This window comes from Marmota monax, unplaced genomic scaffold (assembly GCF_021218885.2).
Source record: "Marmota monax isolate L192 unplaced genomic scaffold, Marmota_monax_Labrador192_F-V1.1 WCK01_AAM20220418_F8-fsc00261, whole genome shotgun sequence".
NCBI lineage: Eukaryota > Metazoa > Chordata > Mammalia > Rodentia > Sciuridae > Marmota > Marmota monax.
The window spans coordinates 16301-36639 of NW_026695225.1; the positions used below are offsets into that span (position 1 = coordinate 16301).

At 37.6% G+C, this 20339-nt stretch overlaps 1 long non-coding RNA gene across 1 annotated transcript; it reads left to right on the forward strand.

Moving 5' to 3' along the window:
* The first annotated feature begins 634 nt into the window (after positions 1-634).
* Positions 635-20012, forward strand: LOC124086866 (uncharacterized). The gene is made up of 4 exons (XR_006849948.2): positions 635-760; positions 3114-3238; positions 4752-4953; positions 18055-20012. It is a non-coding gene; the product is annotated as an uncharacterized LOC124086866 (long non-coding RNA).
* The last annotated feature ends 327 nt before the right edge of the window (positions 20013-20339 follow it).

Genomic DNA, 20339 nt, shown 5'->3' on the forward strand with positions numbered 1-20339 from the left:
AACCCATAGGCTCCACCAGGCAAAGGTTTTGATTCTCTCAGTTCTAAGATGAACTGCAAAGGGCAAGATGAAGCAGTAGAATCCAAAAACTGAGGCTGGGGGCAAAAGGAAGACCTGGGCAGAAAGTTTGGCAACATGGAGTTGGGATCCCAGGCAATTGGCATCCAGCAGTCAGCACTAGGGAGGAAGGGGATTAGAGAGAAATGCACTTCAGAAAGTGCCCCTAGTGAACACAGAGAATAAACTGTAAAGATGAAAGTGTGTCAAAAAGGCTCCACCTGCTTATTTGTGGACGGTTGAGGACATTCTGTAGATGATAGGCATTAACTATAACCCAGGCACATGAGCTTCCTGTAACTGGGCTGAGCATATTGATATGTTTAGGTCAAAAGAGCAGGTCTGAGTATGTGCTGTGCATTTCCGGGTGGGTGCTGCCTTCTCGGCTTGGCTCTCATTTCCCATTACTGCTTTGCTGTGACTCACTGATAGCCTGCCACATGTCATTAGGCAGCTCAGCTGCTGCTCTCATTTCTCCCAAAGGTATACAGAGGTTTGCATCTTGGCTTTTACATTTTTTTTTTCCTCCGAGAGCTGGAGGAAGTGGCCTTTTCACAGTTTGGTTCATTGAGTTGAATACTTATCGTGTCTTACAGTTTCAATGTTTCTTGCTCATAGGTATTTGATCCTGATGACCTTTATTCAGGGGTTAATTTCTCCAAGGTTCTGAGTACTCTTTTAGCTGTCAACAAAGCAACAGAAGGTAAGTAAAGTTTGTGATTTATGAGTTCTGGGTGACATTTTTGAATCCATGTGTTTCTGATTGTTCTAAGAGTTAACCATGCCCTGGATTGATTAATTGGTGAAAATTTGCCCCTTTTGCCCCCAAATAAACCCCAACAAATATCAAGTACTTTAATTTTTCATGGTTTAAACATACTTATCACCATATTTAAACATGCATATCACAGAGGTATTCTAATGCCCTTAGTACAATAATAGGAACAAAGAAAACCCAATTTTGTTCCAAAACTTTTGAATAGTCAACTCAGTATAGCAAGACAAAAAAAAAAAAAAAAAAACAAAAAAAACAGTTCCCTCTTTTTAAAATAAAGTTTACCAAGTACAACCATCACTTCCCTTTCCACACTAGGAACACATTTTTCTCATAGTCTTCCCTGTGTCTGTGTGTATGTTGAAGGAACCCCTCAGTAACCTTGCACTGGAAATGAAACTTCAAGGTCTTAGTAAATTAAGAGTATCTTTTGTTTAAATGTTTACCATCCGTTACATTGGAGGTTATTAAGTATAAATCCTAGTAAATTTGAGGGAAGTGTTGATAAACTTTTTTTTTTTTTTTTTTTTTAATATTTATTTTCTAGTTTTCAGCGGACACAACATCTTTGTTTGTATGTGGCGCTGAGGATCGAACCCGGGGCCGCACGCATGCCAGGCGAGCGTGCTACCGCTTGAGCCACATCCCCAACCAGTGTTGATAAACTTAAGAGTGGAATTTTACTCCTTCTATGATACAGTGTCTTACCTACAGTGGTAGTAATAATCATAGTTCAAATTCTTTGAACCCTTTCCCTGGGTCTAGCCTGTCCTAAGAGCCCTAAGTGGTCTTATTCCATGTTTGAAACACACCTGGGGATAGGCATTATTATTATTATTAGGTCCCTATTATCAATAAGGAAAGTCAGGTCCACAGTTGCCCAACTAGAAAGTGGCTGAATTAGAATTCAAACTCATACCTGACTGACTTGAGAGCCCTTGAACTCAAATCTGAATCTTCCTGCTCAAACTGTTAGAGAGGCAAGAAGCTGTGTGCCCAGCACTGCCAGGTGTTACCAAGAAAGTGGAAGACATAGTTCCCCCGCCCTTGGAAAAATTACCGTCTATTTAGGGAGACTCAACTTACCCAGCAGAAACAATTGGAGAGCAAGAACAGACAATATAATCAAGTGCCAAATAAGATGGAACATCTAGGAAGCTATCAAGTAATTATAGTTTTAGTCAAAAGAGCTGTATATAATAGCAAGACATGGAAAAATACTTCTTTAAAGTTGTTCTTTTGCTATTTGAAAAAAAAATGCATTTGAGCTATTGCAAGGCGTATAGCAGAAAGTACAGCTAATTCAAGTAACTATATTTAACACACATGACAACTATCCAGTTCTGGGCAGGGAGGATCATATAATTCTAACATTATGCCACACAAATTATATGTTCCTTTGCCAAACTCTCCTAGCAAGTTTTACAGTCTCTTCCCTTGCCGCAGATATTTATAAAAATACAAGGTGAAAGTTAAAACCCACGGCATCAAGGAAATTACTTGGATACTGAGCTTGTCGCCTAGGGAATGTTTGGGCTTTAGACTTTTGCAGTTTATATATTTTAAAAATAAATGGAGAGGAAAAGAACCCTCATTTGAATTTGTCAAGAAGCCAGATTCTCTCTTTAGTACACTTTCAGCATACTGAAAACATCCAACTCAGCTTTGGTCTGATCAAATTTCACAAGGTTTCAAGGAAGAGAAGACTCCTGAGTTTGATTTTAAACAACAAATTATTCTAGTATCAAGATCGCATCTGTCTCAGACACGCACTCTTTCTTATTCTCATTCTCCACTCTTCCCACGGCACACTAGGGAGATTTTAGATTGTATGTGCCACATAAATCCTTACATGTAAGAAAGAGCCACTGAGTTATGGGCCAGAAAACAGGGCGAGAAATTTAAAATATTTCAAAGTAATAAGAGCCACAAACAGCTGTTTGGTACCCGATATAGTTCTGCCTTGGATAACAGGGCATATAGTTGTGACTGGTTCAGGAAGGAAGAGTTGTAGGGAATGGGTTAAGAGAAAATGTGGTTCTGTCGCTGCTTTTCATTCTACTGGAGAGCAATGGCCAGTAAGGTTGAGAACAAGAAGTTGGCCACCAAAAAGGGAGGAGGGCGGGGGTGGGGGTGGGTTTGAAACACAGTTGGCATGTTCATAACAATACCATTGGGATTATAGCTAGGATGCTTTTTATAAAGTCCCATACAAGATTATGTTGTAGATGGTTTTCTGACCTGAGTGCTTCCTTTACCATGCCTTTTCCTCTTTTCACAGATCAGCTCTCAGAAAGACCATGTGGACGTTCCTCTTCTCTTAGTGCTGCTAACAGTTCTCAGACAAACCCACAGGGAGCAGTTTCTAGCACAGCTCCAGGGCTGCAAAAGCAGGCAAAGACAGTGGTAAGTATAGTCCCCAATTCTCCCTGTCTGCTTTAAAATTCATAAAATAGGACTCATATCCCAGTTGCATTTTCATATGTGGTGAAATTGTCATTCTGTTTGTTTTGGGTGCCACCAAGAAAACTAGCTATAAACTAAATACCCATTCAGGCTAGACTTTGGAACAAATCAGGCATGTGGGGCCCAGAGTCTGAAAATCAGGGTTAAAGCCCCAGCTTGGCTGCTTATTAGAATCTGGCAAGTTACTTAACTGAGAGTGCTATGCAAATGTAAGTTATTATGACTATTCCGGATGACGCTTTGCTGTTATTTTCCCTATTCCTTGGTTTATTAGAACTAAGTGGGTAGCTGGCACTTTAGTAGGCAATCAATAAATATTCAGTGCTGTTCTTAGCATTATTGTCATCTTTATTTTTCTCTTTGAGTAAGACTTGATTTTAAATATCAGTCTATGATGAATTTTTATATTGAGATCTCCCAGTTGTCTTTGCATTTGGTCTTTTTTTGTGTGTGTGGGAGGGTACGGGGATTTAACTCAGGGGCACTTGACCACTGAGCCACATCTCTGCCCCCTTTTTATATTTTATTTAGAGACAGGGTCTCACAAGTTGCTGAGGCTGGCTTTGAACTCGTGATCCTCCTGTCTCAGCCTCCAAAGCCACTGGGATTATAGGCACGTGCCACCATGCCCTGATGCATTTTATCTTATTGGGAGTTTTTATTTGGGAGGAAATGCTCCATCTCGTCTTTGGGTGAAGCCTCTCTTCTCTGTCAAAAGCCACCTGCTCCCTGTAGGCCATCATGTCCTGTTACTTCCAAAGCACTTAAACGGGTGGTTCTTAACCTTTCTGAGACCACAGATCTCATTGAGAAGCTGATAAAAATCATGGCACCACACCATTTGTACCCTCTTAAATTTTATACCAAAAGTCATGTTTATGAACTCGTTTGGGTAAAGAGCCATTGTGCTTATTATTTTCTCAAAAGGGTCTCAAAAATTTAAGCCCAATTGATGCAAGACAGGCTAAAATTATTCCTAATTTAGTTAGCTATGAGATATTTGACCTTTGCATGGGACCAAGTATGACCAAATTAAGATGTTATTAGTAATTGGAAGATAGGAACAGATTTCTGTGAGAGTTGATTAGTACCTAATATGTGGGCTAAGATTGTGTGTTGGGTAGAGGCAGGGTGAAATCGTTTATCATCACTCTATTACTTAGGTTGGTTAAATAGGTATCTTTAGATAATAGATGAAGGGAGAGGGAAATGAAAGCTATGACCCCATCCAAAATACACATTCTGACAATGCAAAAATTTGCATAAAGTTTCAAGGGGTTAATTAATACCTCCGGAGGGCCATTCATAGACTCCTAAGTTTAAAAATCAGAACTGAGATGGATATAGGGTTTTATTCTTGGTCACTCAAGGATAGGTCTTACCTAAAACCATATAATTTCTACTATGCCTCAATTAGATGCCTCTTAATCTGCTGTGGCTTTTGTTTCTCTAGGAGATGACGGAAAATGGAAGTCACCAGTTGATAGTGAAGGCAAGATTCAACTTTAAGCAGACTAATGAAGATGAGCTGTCAGTCTGTAAAGGGGACATCATTTATGTCACTCGAGTTGAAGAAGGAGGCTGGTGGGAAGGCACATTAAATGGGAGAACAGGCTGGTTCCCTAGTAATTATGTCCGAGAAATTAAATCCAGTGGTAAGTGAGACCTTTAACTGTCTTTTTGAATATGACTTTTGTGTTTTCTTGTTGAAATTTTCTTATTGAAAATCTTGTAGTTTTAATTGGTTAACAGAAACTGTTTATACTTACATGTGTAGTCAAAAATAAGACTAGAACAGAACTGGGAAAAATCTGTGGTTAGATATTTTGAAACAAAGTTGTATTTAGATTACATCAAGGCAACAGAAAGCTAAAAAAGCAAAGGAATTCAAAGCTCAGACAACTGTTCCACCTTAACTATGTCCCTTTCTGTCTACTAATTCAGGCCCCTGTAATATAGTACATAGTCCTTACTGCTACTCTGAGTCCCCATGGCAGAATACAATAATAAAGGAGGCCAAGTGCTGACTTCCTTTTTTAGCCCTAAGTAGACCTAAGACTACATGCCTCAAAGATGTGTTTCAGAGATAACAATCATAGGGTTGTAGGAAGTTGTCTGGCTGCTTTATTAACATTATTGTCTTTAACCTATTGTATATTCTTAAGAAAGAAGGGAAACTCTACTTATATTTCAAAAACCAAACTAAAACAAAACCAAACCAAACTAATTCCAAGACTCTGATACATAAAAGCATGTTACAACACAGACTTCACTTTCTAATAATATCCACCCAAGGGCTCCTTTCAGTTAATAGCTCTTTGTGCGTTATCTCTTCTGTAGGTATCTTCATTGCTTTTTTTGGGGGGGGGGCTGGGAATTGAACATAGGTGCAATCTATTACTGAGCTACATTCCCAGACCTTTTTCATTTTTTGAGATGGGGTTTCACTAAGTTGCCTATGGCCTTGCCAAGTTACTGAGCCTGGCCTCCAGTTTACAATCTCCATCTCAGCCTCCCAAACTGCTGGGATTACAGTTGTACACAACTACACCTAGCTTCATTGCTTTCTTAATGCCTCCAAATTGCTACTTTTAATTAATAAAATTATAGATTCACTGTAAATAAAATGAAACATTATGGAAATATAGTGTAGACAATAAAAGTTCCTTTTCTCTTTACCCCTCCTCCTAGATAACCATTGTTAGAAGTTTCTCCCAAAAGCATTGAAGATAAAATTTAGTTTGCACACTTTCTGTGTTTGGATAAAAAGGGACATATCCTTTAATGGAATATGTTTACTACCAGATTTGTAATTATTTTTGTGGTGCATAGACTTCTCAACATTTTTCCCCAATACTGGGGATGGAACCCAGCTCATGCATGCTAGGCAAGCAATCTATCACTGAATCACATCCCCAGCCTCCAGTATTTTTAATTATTGGGAATTGCGATGTTTCAGTTAAGCCTTGAAGTATTTTCACAGGCCTTGCCTGGAATTTCCTTGGTTCTGATGATTTTTACAGCTGATATTTACCCATGGCTACATCTTTCCATTTATATAATTGTTAGGACTCCTAAAACATTTTCCAGATTTACTCTGACGTTTTTTCCTTGATTAAGTGTCTTCATCTGCAGAACCAAAAGGAACAGGCCTTTGTTGCCTGGTCTGGAAATTCCAAGCATTGTTGAGGGGACATGGGAAGTGCATAGCATGTCCTCACTTTGATGGCTTTCATAATGGTGTCCCCTATTATGATACCTTTTGTAGCAGTCTGGTCATTCCTTTGTGGACTGCCCCAGACTGTTAGTTCTGGTGTCCAACCCCTTCCCTTCAATTTTTTTCCTATATGCTCTTTGATTTGGGACTCATATGGTAAATTCTGACTCTGAGTCAAGCACCTAGGTAATCCCAAGAAATAGCTAAACCAGATGTTAAGGATAGGTCTGAGATTTGGGAGACAGGAGGCCTGCTAGTCAGAGATGGCCTAGGATTAGAAGTTTATGAAACAGCATCTCTCATTAGCTCAGTACAATAGTTTCCTAATTGGTGTCCTTGGTCCTGTTCTTGTCACTTCTGTAATGTGATCTAAATTCAGGAGCCAGAGCGATTCTTTCAAAACTTAACTTGAGTCACAACTCCTCATCTCAAAAAGGATAAAGGCCGGGCTGGGGATGTGGTTCAAGTGGTAGCGTGCTCGCCTGGCATGCGTACAGCCCGGGTTCGATCCTCAGCACCACATACAAACAAAGATGTTGTGTCCACTGAGAACTAAAAAATAAATAAATATTAAAAAATTAAAAAAAAAAGATAAAGGCCAAAGTCATCACAGTAGCCTAGAAGTCCTCCAGGATCCTGCCTCTTTTCTGACCTCTGACCCATCACTCATTCCATTCTAGCTATACTGGCCTCTTGCCTGCCTGTGCCAGACAGACTTCTGTCTCCTGTATGGTCCTTCTATGTGGACCATCTTCCTCAGATGTCAACATGGTTGCTTCCCTCACCTCCTTCTGCTCTGCTTACTTTCTGCTTCAGAGTAGAAACTCCTGGTCACACAGGAGAAAATCAAACCCTGTCCCCACTGCCTCTATGCCCCTCTCCTGCTTTATTTATTTATCTGTCATTTCTCTCCATCTAACATGCTATATTACTGCTTATTTATTTAATTTACTCTCTAAATCTCACCATTTAAATGTAGACACCACAAGAGCAGGGATATTCTTTTCTATTTTGCTTGTGCTCAGTAAATATTTATAAAATGAATGAATATCATGTGGTATGTAATGAAATTCATTGTTTTCATTGAGTATCTCTTAGGTACTCAGGGCATCTAGAACAATCTATTCCTCATGGACTCTGCCCCTTAGGACCTTCTGATAGTCAAGATAAGTGCGTGCACAACTAACAGGATAGACTAGAGTAAGTGACAGAGAGATCTAAATAAGATGCTGGTGGAGCAGAAAGACACAATTCAATTAACAATGACATACATGGGTCTAAGAACTTGAACTGGGTCTTAAAAGATGGAAGAAGATAGAAGGTTAGAGGGAGGTAGTAAGTTAAAGCACAAAAGTAGGAAAGCATGGTATATGGGTGGCAGAGTGATTTGGGTTTAAATTAGGTACATAAAGAGTATGACTGAGGTCTTGAGCTAGAACTGCATGAAGAGGGTGCCAATGTAAAGTTTTAAGCAGAGGATAGCATGTGGTTTGAGAAGATATTTCTGGTGGTAGGAAGATCTTTCTGTTGGGGGCTGAATTTCAGGAATGCCAGCAAAGGCTATTGCTGAGGTCCAGGCAGTCTAGATAGTGGTATAGACTAATCTTGGTGATAGTAGGGAGGAAGAGAAGTGGATGGATACAGTACATGTTGTTGAAACAATTAAAAACTTGCCAGTGATTAATTATGAGGACAAGGGAAGAGGTGAGGATAATTCTACATCTAGGGGTTCAGCTTGATGGTGGGTTCTTTAGGGCATGCACTATAACCCATCCAGCCATCCAATAAAGATTTATTTCCCATGATTAGGATATTAATTCTGTCCTGGGCACTGGTAGAGTAGAGAAGAATAAAACATGACTCTTGCCCTCATGGTACCTAAGGCTAGGTACTCAGGGCATCTATAACAATCTATTCCTCATAGACTCTGCCCCTTAAAACTTTTTGATAGTCAAGATAAGTGCATGCACAACTAACAGGATAGGCTAGAGTAAATGACATAAACAGAGATCTAAATAAGAGGAAGCTATTAGAATATAGTATGGTAAGTTCAGTGATAGAGCTACTACAAGGTTCTATAGAAAGTGGCAAGGAAAAGAGGGGCATCTAATCATCCTGATAGGGAGGTCAAGGGGAACTTATTGATCTTTATGCACCTTTCTGTCTCCATAACACAGGGCTTTAAACATAAGACGTGTTTTATCCATACTTATTATAGTTGGATATGGTTTGAACATGTCCCCTAAAAGTTCATGTGTTTGAAACTTGGCCCCTAGTGTGGCAGTGTTAAGATGTTGTGGAACTTTTAGAAGTTGGGCCTAGTAAGCAATGATTACTCACCAGGGGCATCACACTTGGAAGAGACTAATGTAGTCCTTGAAGAATGCCAGTTAGTTTCTGTGTGAATGGGTTGTTACAAAAAGAGTAAATCTGGACCCTGAACATTTCTGGCTTTCTGCCTCACTAAGTGATCTCCCCTTCTGTACATGACTGATTTCCTTTCCATTTCTCTGCTATATTGTGACCTAGCCAAAGGAGCCCTGACTAGAGGCCAAACAGATGAGGCCACTCAATCTGGAACTTTTGACCTCTAAAACTTCAAGATAAATAAACCTATTTTATTTATAAGGTACCCAGCTTCAAGTATGTTGTTATAGCAACAGAAAACAAACTAATATAGTGCTGAATTCAGTTAGTGGAGAAAATAGGAGGAAGTTGTTGTTGGTCGTGTTGGTGGTGGTGATGGGTGGTGGTGGTGTGTGTGTGTTGGGAGTTAGTGATGATTGATACTGAAGATGATGGATTGTTTGAGAGTTGCTGAGTGAAAGTGTAGCAAGTCATAGTTCCAAATATTTCCAGCAAACAGTGTGGATAGGGACATGGGAGGGAGATTAAGAACTAGAGATGAAACAAACAAATGACAGTATAAGGTTTTAGGCAATGAAGTGTAAAATATATTGCAGATCAAAACTCTGAGGCTGAAAGTGCATTAAGGATGGAAGTGATAGGGCTTGAGCTGAATGCTGAAAGACAGACAGGCTGTGGACAGGCCCAGAATAAGGGGAGGGACAATCTAAGTCATAATAATTGGTTGGGAAAAAAGACACCATGAAGGTTCTCTGGTAGAACAGAGCAGAGGGAGCTTGGGGGATAGTACAATAGATTAACATAGTATAATGAAAATTTCTTGTTGGGAAAGTTAGATGAGCAATAAATCTTTGCTGACCTGAATTCTTTTTCAACCCAACTCTTTGCCACTTCTACAAAATAGTAAGCCAAAATCTATCTAGGATGCTGCAGAGGGACATTATTAATTCTAATGCTTGTTTTTTCATGTTTAGTCTAGAAAATATTGTCATTTTTTCTTCTTTCCATAAACTCTGTTCTGTAACTTAGGAAAGAAGATTTGTCTTGCAGGAGGTTGAAAAATAGTGATTCTTAGATGAAATGCATATTTCAGGGAAACAAAAGCTTCAATTTAAAAATTTAAACCCCACTGCCATACAAACTATTGGGCCATTTATGAAGTTGAATTAGGAATGTAACTGAAGAACTTCAGTGGTCTCCATGTGATTACTATTGGGTCCAATGTGTGATACTGGGGTTGCTTGGATAGTCAGCAATTGAGACAAATTCATACATACAGCTTGACAGTACACAGACTTTTGTAATGCCTTAAAAGTCCAGAGCCATATAATCCTCACCCTGTAGAGTGCTGTTACACCATTGCACTCTGTGATGTAGTAAATTTTCCCTTGGCATTGTAAGTTTCATATTCCACTGTAACTCTTGTCTGTAGATAACTATGGCCAAAGCCCTAGGGACAGCTTTGTTCTGCTCTTTGAGAGAAGATTGACTTCAAGGGGTGTATAACATAAAGAACAGCCCACCTAATACTATAGAAACTTAAGAAATAGAATATTTGAGCATAATACTCAAATATGCTTTCAGCATGAGCTTGACGCTGAAGATAGTGTGTGTCTTTATGACCGTGATTATAAAAACATCTCACCAAAGGGCTAGAGATGTAGCTGAGGGCATAGTACTTGTTGAACATGGTGAAAGCCCTGGGTTCATCCCCAGCACTACAAAAACAAACAAACAAACAAGAACAAAGATACAAACCTCTCAGCAAAAATGATGGAACCTGGACACTGATGACATCAAGAAGCCATTGTTACCAGTTATTCTTGCCTATCTCTAAATTTCTTATTATGTGAGGAAAAACCCCTATTTTAGCAGAAATATATTTTTCAAAGATCTTATTCATGAAAGTATATGTATTGAAAACTCAGTCATTATATAAGCCATAGAAGGGCCTTTACTCCTTTGTTTCATTTGAGTCAGATACATTGTAAATAAGAAAATTAGTCATTTATACGATTTCCTGTTCTTTTTTAAAAAGTAGTGGTAATCTATAAACTAATATGTTATTAATATAACAAAGAAACTTCTGCCAGTGCATGTATAACATCATAAATTATATCTTTTTTATTTTTGTCTTTGTTCTGTTACCTAGAAAGGCAAAGGGTTTTGTTAGGACTTTGCATTAAAAATTTTCCTGGAAAAAATTTTCCATGTCAGGAAAGCATTGAGACAAGTATGATTAGAGGAGATATTTTGAACAAATTCTATTTTCTCCTTCTAATTCTGTTAAGGGATCATTAAATCCTTCTAAAACATTAGTAGGCAAGTATAGATACCAATTGAGGGGATTATTAGGTACATGGTTAATTAAATTTGTATTAAAGCAGATTAAGAAATAATTCTTCCTGCTCATTATAAAACAAGGCTAGGGTTGAGCTTTATATTTCAACTTTCTGTTTTAATCCCTCAGGTGTATCACATAGATGCCCCATGTCCACAAAAACTGTTTATCTCTATATTTCTTTTAGTTCTATCACCATCAACAAATACTAAGAATCTTGACATTAGCAAAAAAGAGGAAAGAATCAAAAGTGAATATTTCTTTACACTGACTGATTCTTTTGCACTGATTTAATTAAATTGACCAATTTTTGTTCTTTTTAATTACAGATGACAGTAGAATGTATTTTGACATATCATACATACATGGAGTAAAAGTTCCCATTCTTGTGGTCGTACATGACATGGAGTTACACTGGTCATGTACTCATATATGAACAGAGGAAAGTTATGTCTGATTCATTCTACGGTCTTCCCTAATCCCATTCCCCTTCCCTTCCCTTCATTCCCCCTTGTCTAATCCAATGAACTTCTATTCTCCTCCCCTCCACTTTTTTGTGTGTTACCATCTGCATATTATAGAAAACATTTGGCTTTTGGTTTTTTGGGATTGGCTTATTTCACTTAGCATGATAGTCTCTAGTTCCATCCATTTACCAGCAAATGCCAGAATTTCATTTCATTGTTCTTTCTGGCTGAATAATATTCTATTGTGTGTGTGTATATATAAAATAAAGAAAATATGGTGTGTGTGTGTATATCTATATATGTGTGTGTGTGTGTATATATATATATATATATATATATATATATATTTATATATATACACACACACACACATACACACACACACCATATTTTCTTTATTCATTCATCTGTTGAAGGACACCAAGATTAGTTCCATAGCTTAGCTATTGTGAATTAAACTGCTGTGAATATTGATGTGGCTGTGTCACTGTAGTATGCTGATTTTAAGTCCTTTGGGTATATACTGAGGAGTGGGATAACTGAGTCAAATGGTGATTTCATTCCAGTTTTTCTGAGGAATCTCCATACTGCTTTCCATAGTGGTTGCACCAATTTGCAGTCCCACCAGCAATGTACGAGTTGACCTTTACTCCCACACCCTCATCAACATTTATTGTTACTTGTATTTTTGATAATTGCCATTCGGACTGAAGTGAAATGAAATCTCAGTGTTGTTTTAATTTGCATTTCTCTAAGTGTTAGATATATATTTTCATATATTTGTTCACTGATTTTTTTTTCTGTGAAATGTCTGTTCAGTTCCTTTGGCCATTTATTGATTGGGTTATTTATTTTTGGTGTTAAGTTTCTGAGTTCTTCACATATCCTAGAGATTTAATGCTCTATCTGAGGTGCAGGTGGCAAAGATTTTCTTCCATTCTGTAGGTTCTCTCTTCACATTCTTGATTGTTTCCTTTGTTGTGAAGAAGCTTTTTAGTTTGATAACTCCCACTTGTTGATTCTTCATTTTACTTCTTTGTGCTTTAGGAGTCTTGTTGAGAAATTCGGTTCCTAAGCTGACATGATAAAGATTTGGGCTTACTTTTTCTTCTAGTAGGCACAGGGTCTCTTGTTTTATTCCTACTTCCTTGATCCACTTTCAGTTGAGTTTTGTGCATGGTGAGAGATAGGGGTCTATTTCATTTTGTTACATATGGATTTCCAGTTTTCCCAGTACCATTTGTTGAAGAGGCTTTTCTCCTATGAATGTTTATGGCCTCTTTGTCTAGTATGAGATGACTGTATTTATGTAGATTTGTCTCTGTGTCTTCTATTCTGTACCCTTGTTGACCAATCTTTTTATTGCCTTAGAAACACCACCAAATATTTATGTTTTCATGTTAGTTCTGATTAAGTCACTTTAAACTACCCCTAGGGACTGAACTTGTCTCTTCTCAACCTCAACATATTTATTCCTTCTTTGCATGTTGCTGAGCATGGATTTCAGAGAGAACTTCACATGGTGAGAGTAGTGAAAGGGGGGTGGGGAACAAAGGAAGTACAAAAAGGCCTTAAACTGTCACTGAGGTCATAGTGCTGGTGTTTTTTCTATTTGCATCCCCCTCTTGAATTTTTTCATGAAGCCATTTGTTTGCAAGAGCTGTGTTATTTTAGATTTCCCAAGTTTGTTCTTCCAAATTAGTCTTCCTTCTGTTCCTTGTGTTGATCCCTCTTCCTAGAGCAAGCCTGCAGAGAGAACTAGAAGTTCAGCATGGTGCTGAATGAAGAGTGGTGAGAACATACATCCTTGTCATGTTCCTAATCCCAGAGAAAGCATTCAGTATTCAGTCATTCACTGTTTTATAAAATGCTGGCTGAAGAAGGTTTTTTGTAGATGCCCTTTGTTGAGCTGAAGAAGTTTCTCTTTATTCTTTTTTTTTTTTTGAGTTTGTTTTTCTTAAATGGGTGTTGAATTTTGTCAAGTGCTTTTTATGCATTTATTGATAATTATTATGTAATTTTTATTTTTAGACTTCTAAGGGCACAGGTTATATTGATTCTTTTTTTTTTTTTTTTTGGTACTGGGGATTGAACTCAGGGCTGCTTAACCACTGAGCCACATCCCTATCCCTTTTTACTTTTTATTTTGAGACAGGATCTCATTAAGTTGCTTCAGGCCTTGCTAGGTTGCTGAGGCTGGCTTTGAACTTCACGATCTTCCTGCCTCAGCCTACTGAGCTGCTGGAATTACAGGCATGCACCACTGTGCCCAGCCTCTTTGATTGTTTTGAATATTTAACCAATCTTGCATCCATAGGATGAATCCTATGATATCCAATTTTTAATACATTGTGGAACTCTATCTGCTAATATTTTGTTAAAGTTTTTTTTTTCTTCTTTTTTTTGTATTTTATACTTGAGGGATGCTGGTCTGAAGTTTTTTTTTTTCTTTCTTTCCTTTTTTGTACTGTCTTTGGGTTTGTTTCAGTCTAATAGAGACCTTCTCAAAAATGATTTTAGGGGCTGGGGCTGGGGCTCAGTGGTAGAGTGCTTGCCTAGCATGTGTGAGGCACTGGGTTCAATCCTCAGCACCACATATAAATAAGTAAAATAAAGGTCCATTGAAAAATTAAAAAAATTTAAAAATGATTTCAGAAGTGATCTCTTTATTATTTTCCACAAGAGATTTTATGTAATTGATTTTGATTTTTCCTTAAACATTTGATAGAACTCTCCAGTGAAACTACATGTGATTGGAAATATTTTTTTTAGAATTTTAATTTACAAATTTTATCTCTGTTGAGAGCCACAGCCTAAGCAGCCCCAGCAAACTTCCAGCTGATTGGCTCCTCTGTGGTGATGCTCATTGGGCTGTTTCCCCGCCCTTTCAGACCACGGAGCTGCTCATTGGGGGACTCTTTTGGCTCCGCCCATGTGACCCAGCCAATCGGTCTCAAGAGCAGGAGGAGTGAGGGGGGGGGGTTGAGAGGCTTGTGGGAAGCCAGTGGTGGCAGTTGGGCTCTGAGGGAATTCCTGAAGAGCTCCTGTGGTGCAGCCTGTGTGTTCTAAAAATAAAGTTCGTTTCTGGTTGACAAGTAGCTTGTGAATTGTGCCCAGCCAGACTGCGGCATATTTCCTTAATATTTACAATTCTATTCAAATGATCTATTTCATATTGGGTAAGTTATAGTTTTTGTTTTCTGAGGAATTGGTTTGTTTCATAAAATTGTCAAATTTTATGTGTGTAGGGTTGCTCATAATATTCTTTTGTTTATCTTTTGATAGCTCCTTGATCTGGAACAATATCCTCTGTTTCATTTATGATTTTGGTAACTTGTGTTTTCTCTCTTTTTTCCTCTCAGTCATGCTAGAGGTTTGATAGTTTTATTGATTTTCAAAAATTTTATTGATCTTTTTAAAGCACCAATTCATTTTGCATCATGTTCACACACTGAGAATCTCTAAGACAGTCACTTCTTTCTTTTCAGTTTGTTTCTCCTCTATCCTACTTTTACATAGTTAACATTTTCTTTCAGTTGCATTACACATTCCTGTGGCCTTTCCTCTCCTCTTCTGTGTCTTGGCAGGTGCTCTATTATGTTTACCCTTCCTTTTGGCCTTGCTTCTGAAAGGTGACCACATCTTGCTGGTATTTCTAGGTTTCATTTTTTATTAAGACTGCTTTAAATAATAATTGCACAAGACAACTCTGAGTTCTAATTAGAACCATTATAGCTACATTGTAGAAATCTTGCCTAATAAAAAACCCAAATAATTTGATAGTTGCCAATTTTGAACACATCTAAGTGTGCAAGACCATAGTCTACTGGAAAGGCATGGTGATACCACACTAGGGTTTAGGTCCTGGCTATGTTGCTTACAATCTAAAGAATAGCCAGAGTGACTCTTCATTGCTTAGGTCTATTCCAATGAAGCCTTATAAGGTCACTAAGTGGATTGAAGGTAGATCTTGAAGTAGCATCAAGTTTTTAGAAACTGGTCATATCTACTGTCATCCCAGGGGAGTAACAAGTTGGCATTCATTGCTGTGTTTTTGACTTATTACCACCTTGCTCAGCTTAGCTGAGTTGGAAGACTTCAGTGTTCCATGTACACAACTGCCTTGAGTATTGTCATTTTTGCAACTGTGTTTTAGGAATGCTCCCTGTCTAGAAATCTCCTTGCTTTCTTCTGTACTTCTCTGAATTCTAGCCACTCTCCAGGGCTAAATCAAGTAATCCCTGACCAGAGAGATCTTCTCTGGCAATCACAGATTAAACTGATGGACACTCTGAACTCTAGTAGCATTTTCTGCCTATGCCATTGAGCTGTTTTTTTTTTTTTGTTGTTGTTGTTGTTGTTTTGTTTTTGGAATCATTGGTTTGGGAACACAAGGTCTTGTCAAGACATTCCTGGGCTTCAGTCTTGGCTCTGCCATTTCTTAGCTGCATGACCTTAGGCAGGTGACTTTGCTTCCCTGAATCTTGATGGCCTCCTCTGTAAAATGAAAAATCATCTCTGCCTGTCCAGTTATTATAAAGATCAGATAAAATATCTTAAAAGCTATTAAGTGCCAACTAAATATTGTGGGGTTTTAATACAATAATAGTTAAAAATCAAGGTTAAATGAGAAAATATTCATGATATAATGATGTAATAAGAGAATTGCAGCACTATAGGTAAAGTAAGAAAGATCCATGTGTGTTTAAGTGTGTGTTCACAAACATGTACATTAAAAGAATAGAAGACACTCTTCAAAATGTTACTCTGAGTAATGGTTAGTTCTGGGTGATGGGATGATCATTGTTTTTCTCTGTATTTTGAATTTTTAAGGATGGGACTAGAATAGATTTATAAATTTAAAATATTATTTAAAAAAGAAAAATCAAAGTCTGATGGTATGTTGTTATTTTATTATTTATATTCCACCATATTTTGGAAAGGCTTTAAAGTAGCATATAATATAGTAAGATAAAACTGAAATGTAAGACAAAAAGAAACAAAAGAGAAAACACAGACAGGGAGATGATATGTAGTGACACTTTTAAATATTTGGTATTAAGTATCTTGTGTTTTTTTAAAGCATGTTTTCTTCAGTCATAAATTAATAGGTAAGATTAACTTTGTAAAAGAAAGGCAGCATTTTACAATATAATGTAATCAAATTAAAATGATATACAAAAATGACTGGGGCTGTGGCTCAGTGGTAAAGCACTTGCCTAGCATGGGTAAGGCACTGGGTTCCATCTTCAGCACCACATAAAAATAAATAAATAAAAATAAGGGTATTGTATCCACCAGAACTAAAAAAAAAAAAATAAGAAATTAAGTACAAAAGAATTTTCTGGTAGTTTTGAGTGAGTTAAAAATTCTAGTTTTTTTTTTTTTGCATCACTATTCTCATTACACATATACAGCACAATTTTTCATATCTCTGGTTGTATATAAAGTATGTTGACACTAATTCATGTCTTCATACATGTACTTTGGATAATGATGTCTCTGGTTATTTTATTGTTGGGTCAGTAAACATCTCCAAGAAGGCACAGTTGCTATTGATTATATTATATTATACTCATAATATGCAAGTTACAAATATACATTTGATTAGTGTTGGGTTTTCATGTCTTTTTTTTTTCTTCTTGGTACTGGGGATTGAACTCAGGGCACTCAACCACTGAGCCACATCCCCAGCCCTATTTTGTATTTTATTTAGAGACAGGGTCTCACTCTGTTGCTTAGCACCTCACCATTGCTGAGGCTGGCTTTGAACTCGTGATCCTCCTGCCTCAGCCTCCCATGCTGCTGGGATTATAGGCATGCGCCACCATACCTGGCTCATATCTGTTTTTTGTTTTGTTTTGTTTTGTTTAGAGAGAGAGAGAGAGAGAGAGAGAGAGAGAGAGAGAGAGAGAGAGAGAGAGAGGATTTTTTAATATTTGTTTTTTAGTTTTCGGTGGACACAACATCTTTATTTTACTTGTATGTGGTGCTGAGGATTGAACCCAGCGCCCTGCACATGCCAGGTGAGTGTGTTACCGCTTGAGCCACATTGCCAGCCCTCATATCTATTTTTAATAAGTTTAATGGAGAGGCAAACTAGAGTAATGAAATTCAAATTGGGAGTGACATTCTTGCCCAAACTCTGCCATTAATTATGCTTAACTCCTTGGCTTATTCCACCTTGCAAGTTGAATGGCTTAAACCGTTTATAGTTTAGTAAAGTTGTAGTTTTATTTATTTAGGAATGTATATTTCCCTTAGTGTTTCCACTAAGAATAATTATAGTATGTTAGTTGATCTATGTTATTTCGCTGTGTTGTTGGATATTAACATAACTTAAATATATATTTTTTTTTCACAGAGAGACCTCTCTCCCCCAAGGCTGTCAAAGGATTTGAAACTGCTCCACTTACCAAGAATTATTATACTGTGGTGAGTGTTCAGATGATGAGCAAAAATTTTCTTGACTCTGTATGGAAACTTTCTACTTGTCAAACCATTGATGTTTTCAGGTGTCACAAAGGAAAACTGGATAAAGTTGTATCGTAAGGTTCTAGTGCCATTTGCATTACCACATTGCTCTTCTACTTGTAGGACTCTTACGGATGTCTGGAAGTTCTACATACATGGTACTAAACAATTCAAGGGTAGCACAAAGAGTGAGGCCTGTTAAATACCAGTGAAAGAGAAATTGGTTCATACATAAGTATTATGGAGAAATTCAGCAGTTAGACAAAGTCTTTCCAGATATCAAGAAGGTGATTTCCCAAGTTCCTCTATTGCTGTACGTTTTAAGTGATTATGTTCTATAAATTTTACTTTAGAGTCAATCAATCCATTATATCCTCTGGAATATTATCAACTCTATTCTTGAGGAGAGCCCTAAGGAAGACTACCCTTTGGCACAGAGGGAAGAATGAAACAGCTCTGGCTTGAACACAGATATGTCAAACTTTATTAGCTATAAATAGGGCATGTGCAATACTCAAAATAAGTTCCTGTTTGAAAAGAAATCACATCATTCTCCTTAATCTACTCTCTGCTTGCCTTCATGCCTCCTTTTCCGACTTGGCTCAGTCACTAATGAAAAGGCCAAGTCATCATCACTCTAAGTTGCCCTGTCTGGTTGCCTCCCCCCAACCTCTGCTGAAACACAGCTTCAGTTTTTACCCAGTGTTTTCTGTTAATTTGTACTGCATGCTCATTTCATTTTGTGCATGGAAAAGAAGTTTTTAATCATCTCTATATAGGTATGTGAATGTCATTTGGTTTCCAAAAATTGAATTTCACTCTTCAGTGGATTTGTTTCATACTGGTGACATAAGCAGTAGGTAATAAGAAAACTTAAGACAGGAACTTTATAGGTAACATGGACAGTAATCATAAGGAAACTATTTTGTCAATATTTTTTTCCTCTAAAATTTCTGAGGAAAAAATTTATGACTCAGCAGAGCTGGGTTCCTTCATCCCTTTCTTCCTGATCACTTTTTTACTGGTCCAGGTGACCTCTAATAATTTAATTTTTAAGGAAAGCAGACAGTTGAGTGATAGATGAAAATGTTACCATAGCTTCTTCTCTGGAGATCTGGAGCATACTATAAGTCTGCTTGCAATCTCTCTGTGTGTCTGCTGGTTCCACCAGTTCAAACTGTTGTTAGGGGTCTGGGGTATAGCTCAGTGGTAGGATGTTTGCCTAGCATGCACAAGGCCCTGGATTTTATCACCAGCACTGAGAAAAAAAAATGTAAGGATTACCTGACAGATTACCTGGCAGATTAACTTCTGTGTTTTTTATGGGCTTTGTGTAAATCCTATACATATATTTTATAGAAACTACAGTTTATATAATCTACCTCTTATTGGAAAACATGTGCATTGTTTCTAGTTCCTTTATACTATAAACAATTTTGCAGTGAACATCTTATATATACAACTTTATCAAAGCATATCAAGATATGTAGGGTAAATTCTTAGAAGGCAAATTGTTTGTTTGAAAGATACATATGTTCTTAAAACTTTTTGATGGCTATTGTCTCAAATCGCAAGCTTAATGAAGAAAATAGAAAGTCTTGGCCAATTCTTACTGACTTATGAAGGAAATAGAGAACTTTCGCATTAATATTGTTAAATTATTGACTAGAGGCCAGTTGGTCATGTTGTAACTATATATGGATGTGAAGAGATTTTAGTTGGTGTTGTTTTACAATTTACATTTCTTTGGCTTTGAGTGTTTATACACATTTTTAGTGGTGCTTAACTCAACATATGTTCTCAGTGTTGTGATTGCCTTCCTTATTTGAATTGAATGCCTGAAACAAATTTTAAAAATACTGTACCATTAAAGCTGGGCACAGTGGTGCATGCCTGTAATCTCAGCAGCTCAGGAGGCTGAGGCAGGAGGATAGCACGTTCCAAGCTAACTTCAGCAAAACCAAGGTGCTAAGCATTTCAGTGAGACACTGTCTCTAAATAAAATACAAAATGGGGCTGGGGAGGTGGCTCAGAGGTTGAGTTCCCCTGAGTTCAATCCCTAGTACCCCCCACCAAATACTATCTCATCTATAGGATTTGGAGAAGTGGAAAGTCACATTCACCACATGAAAGATGTCTCCATCTGATCTTATATTAACTCTTCTTCCCACTAAG